A 14,805-nucleotide genomic window follows, 5' to 3' on the forward strand; every position below is an offset into this window, starting at 1 on the left:
AACAGGAAGTCCCCATCCCTAACAAACAGGAAATCCCAATCACGAACAAACAGGAAGTCCCAATAACTAACAAACAGGAAGTCCCCTACCCTAACAAACAAGAAGTCCCTGTCCCTGACAAACAGGAACTCCCTGTCCCTGACAAACAGGAAGTCCCATTCCCTAACAAACAGGAAGTAACCTTCCCTCAGAAACAGTAGGTCCCCGTCCCTCAGAAACAGGAAGTCCCCATCCCAAACAAACAGGAAGTCCCAGTTCCTAATATACAGGAAGTCCCCATCCCGAACAAACAGGAAGTCCCCATCCCGAACAAACAGGAAGTCCCCATCCCTAACAAACAGGAAGTCCCAATAACTAACAAACAGGAAGTGCCCATCCCTAACAAACAGGAAGTCCCTGTCCCTGACAAACAGGAACTCCCTGTCCCTGACAAACAGGAAGTCCCTGTCCCAGACAAACAGGAAGTCCCATTCCCTGACAAACAGGAAGTCCCAGTACCTTACAAACAGGAAGTCCCAGTCTCTAACAAACAGGAAGTCCGAATCCATAACAAACAGGAAGTCCCAATAACTAACAAACAGGAAGTCCCCATCAATAACAAACAGGAAGTCCCATGCCCTATCAAACAGGAAGTCCAAGTCCCTAACAAACAGGACGTCACCGTCCCTGACAAACAGGAAGTCCCATTCCCTGACAAACAGGAAGTCACTTTCCTTAAGAAACAGGAAGTTCCCGTCCCTAACAAACAGGAAGTCCCAGTCCCATACAAATAGGAAGTCCCCATTTCTAACAAACAGGAAGTCCCATGCCCCATCAAACAGGAAGTCCAAGTCCCTAAAAAACAGGAAGTCCCCATCCCTGACAAACAGGAAGTCCTATTCCCTGACAAACAGGAAGTCCCATTCCCTAACAAACAGGAAATCCCCTTCCTTCAGAAACAGTAGGTCCTCGTCCCTCAGAAACAGGAAGTCCCCATCCCAAACAAACAGGAAGTCCCAGTTCCTAAGATACAGGAAGTCCCCAATCCGAACAAACAGGAAGTCCCCATCCCTAACAAACAGGAAGTCCATGTCACTGACAAACAGGAACTCCCTGTCCCCGACAAACAGGAAGTCCCATTCCCTGACAAACAGGAAGTCCCCATTTCTAACAAACAGGAAGTACCATGCCCCATCAAACAGGAAGTCCAAATCCCTAACAAACAAGAAGTCCCCATCCCTGACAAACAGGAAGTCCCATTCCGTGACAAACAGGATGTCCCCATTTCTAACAAACAGGAAGTCCCATGCCCCATCAAACAGGAAGTCCAAGTCCCTAACAAACAGGAAGTCCCCATCCCTGACAAACAAGAAGTCCCATTCCATGACAAACAGGAAGTCCCATTCCCTAACAAACAGGAAGTCCCCTTCCCTCAGAAACAGTTGGTCCCCGTCCCTCAGAAACAGGAAGTCCCCATCCCAAACAAACAGGAAGTCCCAGTTCCTAACATACAGGAAGTCCCCATCCTGAACAAACAGGAAGTCCCCATCCCTAACAAACAGGAAGTCCCAATCACGAGCAAACAGGAAGTCCCAATAACTAACAAACAGGAAGTCCCCATCCCATAAAAACAGGAAGTCCCATTCCATGTCAAACAGGAAGTCACTTTCCTTAATAAACAGAAAGTTCCTGTCCATAACAAACAGGAAGTCACAGTCCCATACAAACAGGAAGTCCCCATTTCTTACAAACAGGAAGTCCCATGCCCCATCAAACAGGAAGTCCAAGTCCCTAACAAACAGGAAGTCCCCATCCCTGAAAAACAGGAAGTCCTATTACCTGACAAACAGGAAGTCCCATTCCCTAACAAACAGGAAGTCCCATTCCCTGACAAACAGGAAGTCCCCATCCCTGACAAACAGGAAGTCCCATGCCCCATCAAACAGGAAGTCCAAATCCCTAACAAACAGGAAGTCCCCATCCCTGACAAACAGGAAGTCCCATTCTCTGACAAACAGGAAGTCCCATTCCCTGACAAACAGGAAGTCACCATTTCTAACAAACAGGAAGTCCCATGCCCCATCAAAGAGGAAGTCCAAGTCCCTAACAAACAGGAAGTCCCCATCCCTGACAAACAGGAAGTCCCATTCCATGAAAAACAGGAAGTCCCATTCCCTAACAAACAGGAAGTCCCCTTCCCTCAGAAACAGTAGGTCCCCGTCCCTCAGAAACAGGAAGTCCCCATCCCAAACAAACAGGAAGTCCCAGTTCCTAACATACAGGAAGTCCCCATCCAGAACAAACAGGAAGTCCCCATCCCAAACAAACAGGAAGTCCCCATCCCTAACAAACAGGAAGTCCCTATCCCTGACAAACAGGAAGTCCCTCTCCCAGACAAAAAGGAAGTCCCATTCCCTGACAAACAGGAAGTCCTCATCCCTGACAAACAGGAAGTGTCATTCCCTGACAAACAGGAAGTCCCAGGCCCTAACAAACAGGAAGTCACCTTCCCTCAGAAACAGTAGGTCCCCGTCCCTCAGAAACAGGAAGTCCCCATCCCAAACAAACAGGAAGTCCCAGCTCCTAAGATACAGGAAGTCCCCATCCCGAACAAACAGGAAGTCCCAATCCCGAACAAACAGGAAGTCCCCATCCCTAACAAACAGGAAGTCCCAATAACAAACAAACAGGAAGTCCCCATCCCATAAAAACAGGAAGTCCCCATCCCTAACAAACAGGAAGTCCCAATCACGAACAAACAGGAAGTCCCAATAACTAACAAACAGGAAGTCCCCATCCCTAACAAACAGGAAGTCCCTGTCCCTGACAAAGAGGAACTCCATGTCCCTGACAAACAGGAATTCACATTCCCTTACAAACAGGAAGTCCCCATTTCTAACAAACAGGAAGTACCATGCCCCATCAAACAGGAAGTCCAAGTCCCTAACAAACAGGAAGTCCCCATCCCTGACAAACAGGAAGTCCCATTCCCTGACAAACAGGAAGTCCCATTCCCTAACAAACAGGAAGTCCCCTTCCCTCAGAAACAGTAGGTCCCCGTCCCTCAGAAACAGGAAGTCCCCATCCCAAACAAACAGGAAGTCCCAGTTCCTAACATACAGGAAGTCCCCATCCAGAACAAACAGGAAGTCCCCATCCCAAACAAACAGGAAGTCCCCATCCCTAACAAACAGGAAGTCCCAATCACGAACAAACAGGAAGTCCCAATAACTAACAAACAGGAAGTCCACATCCCTAACAAACAGGAAGTCCCTATCCCTGACAAACAGGAAGTCCCTCTCCCAGACAAAAAGGAAGTCCCATTCCCTGACAAACAGGAAGTCCTCATCCCTGACAAACAGGAAGTGTCATTCCCTGACAAACAGGAAGTCCCAGGCCCTAACAAACAGGAAGTCACCTTCCCTCAGAAACAGTAGGTCCCCGTCCCTCAGAAACAGGAAGTCCCCATCCCAAACAAACAGGAAGTCCCAGCTCCTAAGATACAGGAAGTCCCCATCCCGAACAAACAGGAAGTCCCAATCCCGAACAAACAGGAAGTCCCCATCCCTAACAAACAGGAAGTCCCAATAACGAACAAACAGGAAGTCCCCATCCCATAAAAACAGGAAGTCCCCATCCCTAACAAACAGGAAGTCCCAATCACGAACAAACAGGAAGTCCCAATAACTAACAAACAGGAAGTCCCCATCCCTAACAAACAGGAAGTCCCTGTCCCTGACAAAGAGGAACTCCATGTCCCTGACAAACAGGAATTCACATTCCCTTACAAACAGGAAGTCCCCATTTCTAACAAACAGGAAGTACCATGCCCCATCAAACAGGAAGTCCAAGTCCCTAACAAACAGGAAGTCCCCATCCCTGACAAACAGGAAGTCCCATTCCCTGACAAACAGGAAGTCCCATTCCCTAACAAACAGGAAGTCCCCTTCCCTCAGAAACAGTAGGTCCCCGTCCCTCAGAAACAGGAAGTCCCCATCCCAAACAAACAGGAAGTCCCAGTTCCTAACATACAGGAAGTCCCCATCCCGAACAAAGAGGAAGTCCCCATCCCAAACAAACAGGAAGTACCCATCCCTAACAAACAGGAAGTCCCTATCACGAACAAAAAGGAACTCCCAATAAGTAACAAACAGGAAGTCCCCATCCCTAACAAACAGGAAGTCCCTGTCCCTGACAAACAGGAACTCCCTGTCCCTGACAAACAGGAAGTCCCATTCCCTGACAAACAGGAAGTCCCCATTTCTAACAAACAGGAAGTCCCATGCCCCATCAAACAGGAAGTCCCAATAACTAACAAACAGGAAGTCCCCATCCCTGACAAACAGGAAGTCCCATTCTCTAACAAACAGGAAGTCCCCATCCCTGACAAACAGGAAGTGTCATTCCCTGACAAACAGGAAGTCCCATTCCCTGACAAACAGGAAGTCCCCATTTCTAACAAACAGGAAGTCCTATGCCGCATCAAACAGGAAGTCCAAGTCCCTAACAAACAGGAAGTCCCCATCCCTGACAAACAGGAAGTCCCATTCCCTGACAAACAGGAAGTCCTATTCCCTAAAAAACAGGAAGTCCCTGTCCCTGACAAACAGGAACTCCCTGTCCCTGACAAACAGGATGTCCCATTCCCTGACAAACAGGAAGTCCCCATTTCTAACAAACAGGAAGTCCCATGCCCCATCAAACAGGAAGTCCAAGTCCTAACAAACAGGAAGTCCCCATCCCTGACAAACAGGAAGTCCCATTCCCTGACAAACAGGAAGTCCCATTCCCTAACAAACAGGAAGTCCCCTTTCCTCAGAAACAGTAGGTCCCCGTCCCTCAGAAACAGGAAGTCCCCATCCCGAACAAACAGGAAGTCCCCATCCCTAACAAACAGGAAGTCCCAATCACGAGCAAACAGGAAGTCCCAATAACTAACAAACAGGAAGTCCCCATCCCATAAAAACAGGAAGTCCCCATCCCTAACAAACAGGAAGTCCCAATCACGAACAAACAGGAAGTCCCAATAACTAAGAAACAGGAAGTCCCCATCCCTAGCAAACAGGAAGTCCCTGTCCCTGACAAACAGGAACTCCCTGTCCCTGACAAACAGGAACTCCCTGTCCCTGACAAACAGGAAGTCCCATTCCCTGACAAACAGGAAGTCCCATGCCCCATCAAACAGGAAGTCCAAATCCCTAACAAACAGGAAGTCCCCATCCCTGACAAACAGGAAGTCCCATTCTCTGACAAACAGGAAGTCCCATTCCCTGACAAACAGGAAGTCACCATTTCTAACAAACAGGAAGTCCCATGCCCCATCAAACAGGAAGTCCAAGTCCCTAACAAACAGGAAGTCCCCATCCCTGACAAACAGGAAGTCCCATTCCATGAAAAACAGGAAGTCCCATTCCCTAACAAACAGGAAGTCCCAATAACTAATAAACAGGAAGTCCCCATCAACAACAAATAGGAAGTCCCATGCCCTATCAAACAGGAAGTCCAAGTCCCGAACAAATAGGACGTCACCGTTCCTGACAAACAGGAAGTCCCATTCCCTGACAAACAGGAAGTCACTTTCCTTAAGAAACAGGAAGTTCCCGTCCCTAACAAACAGGAAGTCCCAGTCCCATACAAACAGGAAGTCCCAGTCCCATACAAACAGGAAGTCCCCATTTCTTACAATCAGGAAGTCCCATGCCCCATCAAACAGGAAGTCCAAGTCCCTAACAAACAGGAAGTCCCCATCCCTAACAAACAGGAAGTCCCAATCACGAACAAACAGGAAGTCCCAATAACTAACAAACAGGAAGTCCCCAAACCTAACAAACAGGAAGTCCCTGTCCATGACAAACAGGAAGTCCCATTCCCTGACAAACAGAAAGTCCCCATCCCTGACAAACAGGAAGTATCATTCCCTGACAAACAGGAAGTCCAAGGCCCTAACAAACAGGAAGTCACCTACCCTCAGAAACAGTAGGTCCCCGTCCCTCAGAAACAGGAAGTCCCCATCCCAAACAAACAGGAAGTCCCAGTTCCTAAGATACAGGAAGTCCCCATCCCGAACAAACAGAAAGTCCCCATCCCGAACAAACAGGAAGTCCCCATCCCTAACAAACAGGAAGCCCCAATAACGAGCAAACAGGAAGTTCCAATAACTAACAAACAGGAAGTCCCCATCCCGAACAAACAGGAAGTCCCCATCCCTAACAAACAGGAAGTCCCAATCATGAACAAACAGGAAGTCCCAATAACTAACAAATAGGAAGTCCCCATCCCTAACAAACAGGAAGTCCCTGTCCCTGACAAACAGGAACTCCCTGTCCCTGACAAACAGGAAGTCCCATTCCCTGACAAACAGGAAGTCCCCATTTCTAACAAACAGGAAGTCCCATGCCCCATCAAACAGGAAGTCCAAGTCCCTAACAAACAGGAAGTCCCCATCCCTGACAAACAGGAAGTCCCATTCCCTGACAACCAGGAAGTCCCATTCCCTAACAAACAGGAAGTCCCCTTCCCTCAAAAACAGGAAGTCCCCATCCCAAACAAACAGGAAGTCCCAGTTCCAAACATACAGGAAGTCCCCATCCCAAAAAAACAGGAAGTCCCCATCCCTAACAAACAGGAAGTCCCAATCACGAGCAAACAGGAAGTCCCAATAACTAACAAACAGGAAGTCCCCATCCCATAAAAACAGGAAGTCCCCATCCCTAACAAACAGGAAGTCCCAATCACGAACAAACAGGAAGTCCCAATAACTAACAAACAGGAAGTCCCTGTCCCTGACAAACAGGAACTCCCTGTCCCTGACAAACAGGAAGTCCCATTCCCTAACAAACAGGAAGTAACCTTCCCTCAGAAACAGTAGGTCCCCGTCCCTCAGAAACAGGAAGTCCCCATCCCAAACAAACAGGAAGTCCCAGTTCCTAAGATACAGGAAGTCCCCATCCCGAACAAACAGGACGTCACCATCCCGAACAAACAGGAAGTCCCCATCCCTTACAAACAGGAAGTCCCAATAACGAGCAAACAGGAAGTCCCAATAACTAACAAACAGGAAGTCCCCATCCCATAAAAACAGGAAGTCCCCATCCCTAACAAACAGGAAGTCCCAATCACGAACAAACAGGAAGTCCCAATAACTAAGAAACAGGAAGTCCCCATCCCTAACAAACAGGAAGTCCCTGTCCCTGACAAACAGGAACTCCCTGTCCCTGACAAACAGGAAGTCCCATTCCCTGACAAACAGGAAGTCCCCATTTCTAACAAACAGGAAGTCCCATGCCCCATCAAACAGGAAGTCCAAGTCCCTAACAAACAGGAAGTCCCCATCCCTGACAAACAGGAAGTCCCATTCCCTGACAAACAGGAAGTCCCATTCCCTAACAAACAGGAAGTCCCCTTTCCTCAGAAACAGTAGGTCCCCGTCCCTCAGAAACAGGAAGTCCCCATCCCGAACAAACAGGAAGTCCCCATCCCTAACAAACAGGAAGTCCCAATCACGAGCAAACAGGAAGTCCCAATAACTAACAAACAGGAAGTCCCCATCCCATAAAAACAGGAAGTCCCCATCCCTAACAAACAGGAAGTCCCAATCACGAACAAACAGGAAGTCCCAATAACTAACAAACAGGAAGTCCCCTACCCTAACAAACAAGAAGTCCCTGTCCCTGACAAACAGGAACTCCCTGTCCCTGACAAACAGGAAGTCCCATTCCCTAACAAACAGGAAGTAACCTTACCTCAGAAACAGTAGGTCCCCGTCCCTCAGAAACAGGAAGTCCCCATCCCGAACAAACAGGAAGTCCCCATCCCGAACAAACAGGAAGTCCCCATCCCGAACAAACAGGAAGTCCCCATCCCGAACAAACAGGAAGTCCCCATCCCTAACAAACAGGAAGTCCCAATAACTAACAAACAGGAAGTGCCCATCCCTAACAAACAGGAAGTCCCTGTCCCTGACAAACAGGAACTCCCTGTCCCTGACAAACAGGAAGTCCCTGTCCCAGACAAACAGGAAGTCCCATTCCCTGACAAACAGGAAGTCCCAGTACCTTACAAACAGGAAGTCCCAGTCTCTAACAAACAGGAAGTCCGAATCCATAACAAACAGGAAGTCCCAATAACTAACAAACAGGAAGTCCCCATCAATAACAAACAGGAAGTCCCATGCCCTATCAAACAGGAAGTCCAAGTCCCTAACAAACAGGACGTCACCGTCCCTGACAAACAGGAAGTCCCATTCCCTGACAAACAGGAAGTCACTTTCCTTAAGAAACAGGAAGTTCCCGTCCCTAACAAACAGGAAGTCCCAGTCCCATACAAATAGGAAGTCCCCATTTCTAACAAACAGGAAGTCCCATGCCCCATCAAACAGGAAGTCCAAGTCCCTAAAAAACAGGAAGTCCCCATCCCTGACAAACAGGAAGTCCTATTCCCTGACAAACAGGAAGTCCCATTCCGTAACAAACAGGAAATCCCCTTCCTTCAGAAACAGTAGGTCCTCGTCCCTCAGAAACAGGAAGTCCCCATCCCAAACAAACAGGAAGTCCCAGTTCCTAAGATACAGGAAGTCCCCAATCCGAACAAACAGGAAGTCCCCATCCCTAACAAACAGGAAGTCCATGTCACTGACAAACAGGAACTCCCTGTCCCTGACAAACAGGAAGTCCCATTCCCTGACAAACAGGAAGTCCCCATTTCTAACAAACAGGAAGTACCATGCCCCATCAAACAGGAAGTCCAAATCCCTAACAAACAAGAAGTCCCCATCCCTGACAAACAGGAAGTCCCATTCCGTGACAAACAGGATGTCCCCATTTCTAACAAACAGGAAGTCCCATGCCCCATCAAACAGGAAGTCCAAGTCCCTAACAAACAGGAAGTCCCCATCCCTGACAAACAGGAAGTCCCATTCCCTGACAAACAGGAAGTCCCATTCCCTAACAAACAGGAAGTCCCCTTCCCTCAGAAACAGTTGGTCCCCGTCCCTCAGAAACAGGAAGTCCCCATCCCAAACAAACAGGAAGTCCCAGTTCCTAACATACAGGAAGTCCCCATCCTGAACAAACAGGAAGTCCCCATCCCGAACAAACAGGAAGTCCCCATCCCTAACAAACAGGAAGTCCCAATCACGAGCAAACAGGAAGTCCCAATAACTAACAAACAGGAAGTCCCCATCCCATAAAAACAGGAAGTCCCCATCCCTAACAAACAGGAAGTCCCAATCACGAACAAACAGGAAGTCCCAATAACTAAGAAACAGGAAGTCCCCATCCCTAACAAACAGGAAGTCCCTGTCCCTGACAAACAGGAACTCCCTGTCCCTGACAAACAGGAAGTCCCATTCCCTGACAAACAGGAAGTCCCCATTTCTAACAAACAGGAAGTCCCATGCCCCATCAAACAGGAAGTCCAAGTCCCTAACAAACAGGAAGTCCCCATCCCTGACAAACAGGAAGTCCCATTCCCTGACAAACAGGAAGTCCCATTCCCTAACAAACAGGAAGTCCCCTTTCCTCAGAAACAGTAGGTCCACGTCCCTCAGAAACAGGAAGTCCCCATCCCGAACAAACAGGAAGTCCCCATCCCTAAAAAACAGGAAGTCCCAATCACGAGCAAACAGGAAGTCCCAATAACTAACAAACAGGAAGTCCCCATCCCATAAAAACAGGAAGTCCCCATCCCTAACAAACAGGAAGTCCCAATCACGAACAAACAGGAAGTCCCAATAACTAACAAACAGGAAGTCCCCTACCCTAACAAACAAGAAGTCCCTGTCCCTGACAAACAGGAACTCCCTGTCCCTGACAAACAGGAAGTCCCATTCCCTAACAAACAGGAAGTAACCTTCCCTCAGAAACAGTAGGTCCCCGTCCCTCAGAAACAGGAAGTCCCCATCCCAAACAAACAGGAAGTCCCAGTTCCTAATATACAGGAAGTCCCCATCCCGAACAAACAGGAAGTCCCCATCCCGAACAAACAGGAAGTCCCCATCCCTAACAAATAGGAAGTCCCAATAACTAACAAACAGGAAGTGCCCATCCCTAACAAACAGGAAGTCCCTGTCCCTGACAAAGAGGAAGTCCCCATCCCATAAAAACAGGAAGTCCCATTCCATGTCAAACAGGAAGTCACTTTCCTTAATAAACAGGAAGTTCCTGTCCCTAACAAACAGGAAGTCACAGTCCCATACAAACAGGAAGTCCCCATTTCTTACAAACAGGAAGTCCCATGCCCCATCAAACAGGAAGTCCAAGTCCCTAACAAACAGGAAGTCCCCATCCCTGAAAAACAGGAAGTCCTATTACCTGACAAACAGGAAGTCCCATTCCCTAACAAACAGGAAGTCCCATTCCCTGACAAACAGGAAGTCCCCATCCCTGACAAACAGGAAGTCCCATGCCCCATCAAACAGGAAGTCCAAATCCCTAACAAACAGGAAGTCCCCATCCCTGACAAACAGGAAGTCCCATTCTCTGACAAACAGGAAGTCCCATTCCCTGACAAACAGGAAGTCACCATTTCTAACAAACAGGAAGTCCCATGCCCCATCAAAGAGGAAGTCCAAGTCCCTAACAAACAGGAAGTCCCCATCCCTGACAAACAGGAAGTCCCATTCCATGAAAAACAGGAAGTCCCATTCCCTAACAAACAGGAAGTCCCCTTCCCTCAGAAACAGTAGGTCCCCGTCCCTCAGAAACAGGAAGTCCCCACCCCAAACAAACAGGAAGTCCCAGTTCCTAACATACAGGAAGTCCCCATCCAGAACAAACAGGAAGTCCCCATCCCAAACAAACAGGAAGTCCCCATCCCTAACAAACAGGAAGTCCCAATCACGAACAAACAGGAAGTCCCAATAACTAACAAACAGGAAGTCCACATCCCTAACAAACAGGAAGTCCCTATCCCTGACAAACAGGAAGTCCCTCTCCCAGACAAAAAGGAAGTCCCATTCCCTGACAAACAGGAAGTCCTCATCCCTGACAAACAGGAAGTGTCATTCCCTGACAAACAGGAAGTCCCAGGCCCTAACAAACAGGAAGTCACCTTCCCTCAGAAACAGTAGGTCCCCGTCCCTCAGAAACAGGAAGTCCCCATCCCAAACAAACAGGAAGTCCCAGCTCCTAAGATACAGGAAGTCCCCATCCCGAACAAACAGGAAGTCCCAATCCCGAACAAACAGGAAGTCCCCATCCCTAACAAACAGGAAGTCCCAATAACGAACAAACAGGAAGTCCCCATCCCATAAAAACAGGAAGTCCCCATCCCTAACAAACAGGAAGTCCCAATCACGAACAAACAGGAAGTCCCAATAACTAACAAACAGGAAGTCCCCATCCCTAACAAACAGGAAGTCCCTGTCCCTGACAAAGAGGAACTCCATGTCCCTGACAAACAGGAATTCACATTCCCTTACATACAGGAAGTCCCCATTTCGAACAAACAGGAAGTACCATGCCCCATCAAACAGGAAGTCCAAGTCCCTAACAAACAGGAAGTCCCCATCCCAAACAAACAGGAAGTCCCATTCCCTGACAAACAGGAAGTCCCATTCCCTAACAAACAGGAAGTCCCCTTCCCTCAGAAACAGTAGGTCCCCGTCCCTCAGAAACAGGAAGTCCCCATCCCAAACAAACAGGAAGTCCCAGTTCCTAACATACAGGAAGTCCCCATCCCGAACAAAGAGGAAGTCCCCATCCCAAACAAACAGGAAGTACCCATCCCTAACAAACAGGAAGTCCCTATCACGAACAAAAAGGAAGTCCCAATAAGTAACAAACAGGAAGTCCCCATCCCTAACAAACAGGAAGTCCCTGTCCCTGACAAACAGGAACTCCCTGTCCCTGACAAACAGGAAGTCCCATTCCCTGACAAACAGGAAGTCCCCATTTCTAACAAACAGGAAGTCCCATGCCCCATCAAACAGGAAGTCCCAATAACTAACAAACAGGAAGTCCCCATCCCTGACAAACAGGAAGTCCCATTCTCTAACAAACAGGAAGTCCCCATCCCTGACAAACAGGAAGTGTCATTCCCTGACAAACAGGAAGTCCCATTCCCTGACAAACAGGAAGTCCCCATTTCTAACAAACAGGAAGTCCTATGCCCCATCAAACAGGAAGTCCAAGTCCCTAACAAACAGGAAGTCCCCATCCCTGACAAACAGGAAGTCCCATTCCCTGACAAACAGGAAGTCCTATTCCCTAACAAACAGGAAGTCCCCTTCCCTCAGAAACAGTAGGTCCCCGTCACTCAGAAACAGGAAGTCCCCATCCCAAACAAACAGGAAGTCCCAGTTCCTAACATACAGGAAGTCCCCATCCCGAACAAACAGGAAGTCCCCATCCCGAACAAACAGGAAGTCCCCATCCCTATCAAACAGGAAGTCCCAATCACGAACAAACAGGAAGTCCCAATAACTAACAAACAGGAAGTCCCCATCCCTAACAAACAGGAAGTCCCTGTCCCTGACAAACAGGAAGTCCCTCTCCCTGACAAACAGGAAGTCCCTGTCCCAGACAAACAGGAAGTCCCATTCCCTGACAAACAGGAAGTCCCCATCCCTGACAAACAGGAAGTGTCATTCCCTGACAAACAGGAAGTCCCATTCCCTAACAAACAGGAAGTCCCCTTCCCTCAGAAAGAGTAGGTCCCCGTCCCTCAGAAACAGGAAGTCCCCATCCCAAACAAACAGGAAGTCCCAGTTCCAAATATACAGGAAGTCCCAATCACGAGCAAACAGGAAGTCCCAATAACTAACAAACAGGAAGTCCCCATCCCATAATAACAGGAAGTCCCCATCCCTAACAAACAGGAAGTCCCAATCACGAACAAAAAGGAAGTCCCAATAACTAACAAACAGGAAGTCCCCATCCCTAACAAACAGGAAGTCCCTGTCCCTGACAAACAGGAACTCCCTGTCCCTGACAAACAGGAAGTCCCATTCCCTAACAAACAGGAAGTAACCTTCCCTCAGAAACAGTAGGTCCCCGTCCCTCAGAAACAGGAAGTCCCCACCCCAAACAAACAGGAAGTCCCAGTTCCTAAGATACAGGAAGTCCCCATCCCGAACAAACAGGAAGTCCCAATAACTAACAAACAGGAAGTCCCAATAACGAGCAAACAGGAAGTCCCCATCCCATAAAAACAGGAAGTCCCCATCCCGAACAAACAGGAAGTCCCCATCCCGAACAAACAGGAAGTCCCCATCCCTAACAAACAGGAAGTCCCCGTCCCTGACAAACAGGAACTCCCTGTCCCTGACAAACAGGAAGTCCCATTCCCTGACAAACAGGAAGTCCCCATTTCTAACAAACAGGAAGTACCATGCCCCATCAAACAGGAAGTCCAAGTCCCTAACAAACAGGAAGTCCCCATCCCTGACAAACAGGAAGTCCAAGTCCCTAACAAACAGGAAGTCCCATTCCCTAACAAACAGGAAGTCACTTTCCTTAAGAAACAGGAAGTTCCCGTCCCTAACAAACAGGAAGTCCCAGTCCCATACAAACAGGAAGTCCCCATTTCTTACAAACAGGAAGTCCCATGCCCCATCAAACAGGAAGTCCAAGTCCCTAACAAACAGGAAGTCCCCATCCCTGAAAAACAGGAAGTCCTATTACCTGACAAACAGGAAGTCCCATTCCCTAACAAACAGGAAGTCCCATTCCCTGACAAACAGGAAGTCCCCATTTCAAACAAACAGGAAGTCCCATGCCCCATCAAAAAGGAAGTCCAAATCCCTAACAAACAGGAAGTCCCCATCCCTGACAAACAGGAAGTCCCATTCTCTGACAAACAGGAAGTTCCATTCCATGACAAACAGGAAGTCCCCATCCCTAACAAACAGGAAGTCCCTGTCCCTGACAAACAGGAAGTCCCTCTCCCTGACAAACAGGAAGTCCCTGTCCCAGACAAACAGGAAGTCCCATTCCCTGACAAACAGGAAGTCCCCATCCCTGACAAACAGGAAGTGTCATTCCCTGACAAACAGGAAGTCCCATTCCCTAACAAATAGGAAGTCCCCTTCCCTCAGAAACAGTAGGTCCCCGTCCCTCAGAAACAGGAAGTCCCCATCCCAAACAAACAGGAAGTCCCAGTTCCAAATATACAGGAAGTCCCAATCACGAGCAAACAGGAAGTCCCAATAACTAACAAACAGGAAGTCCCCATCCCATAATAACAGGAAGTCCCCATCCCTAACAAACAGGAAGTCCCAATCACGAACAAACAGGAAGTCCCAATAACTAACAAACAGGAAGTCCCCATCCCTAACAAACAGGAAGTCCCTGTCCCTGACAAACAGGAACTCCCTGTCCCTGACAAACAGGAAGTCCCATTCCCTAACAAACAGGAAGTAACCTTCCCTCAGAAACAGTAGGTCCCCGTCCCTCAGAAACAGGAAGTCCCCATCCCAAACAAACAGGAAGTCCCAGTTCCTAAGATACAGGAAGTCCCCATCCCGAACAAACAGGAAGTCCCTATCCCGAACAAACAGGAAGTCCCCATCCCTAACAAATAGGAAGTCCCAATAACGAGCAAACAGGAAGTCCCAATAACTAACAAACAGGAAGTCCCCATCCCATAAAAACAGGAAGTCCCCATCCCGAACAAACAGGAAGTCCCCATCCCGAACAAACAGGAAGTCCCCATCCCTAACAAACAGGAAGTCCCCATCCCTAACAAACAGGAAGTCCCCGTATCTGACAAACAGGAACTCCCTGTCCCTGACAAAGAGGAAGTCCCATTCCCTGACAAACAGGAAGTCCCCATTTCTAACAAACAGGAAGTACCATGCCCCATCAAACAGGAAGTCCAAGTCCCTAA

The sequence above is a fragment of the Hemicordylus capensis genome, chromosome 5, assembly GCF_027244095.1.
Source record: "Hemicordylus capensis ecotype Gifberg chromosome 5, rHemCap1.1.pri, whole genome shotgun sequence".
NCBI lineage: Eukaryota > Metazoa > Chordata > Lepidosauria > Squamata > Cordylidae > Hemicordylus > Hemicordylus capensis.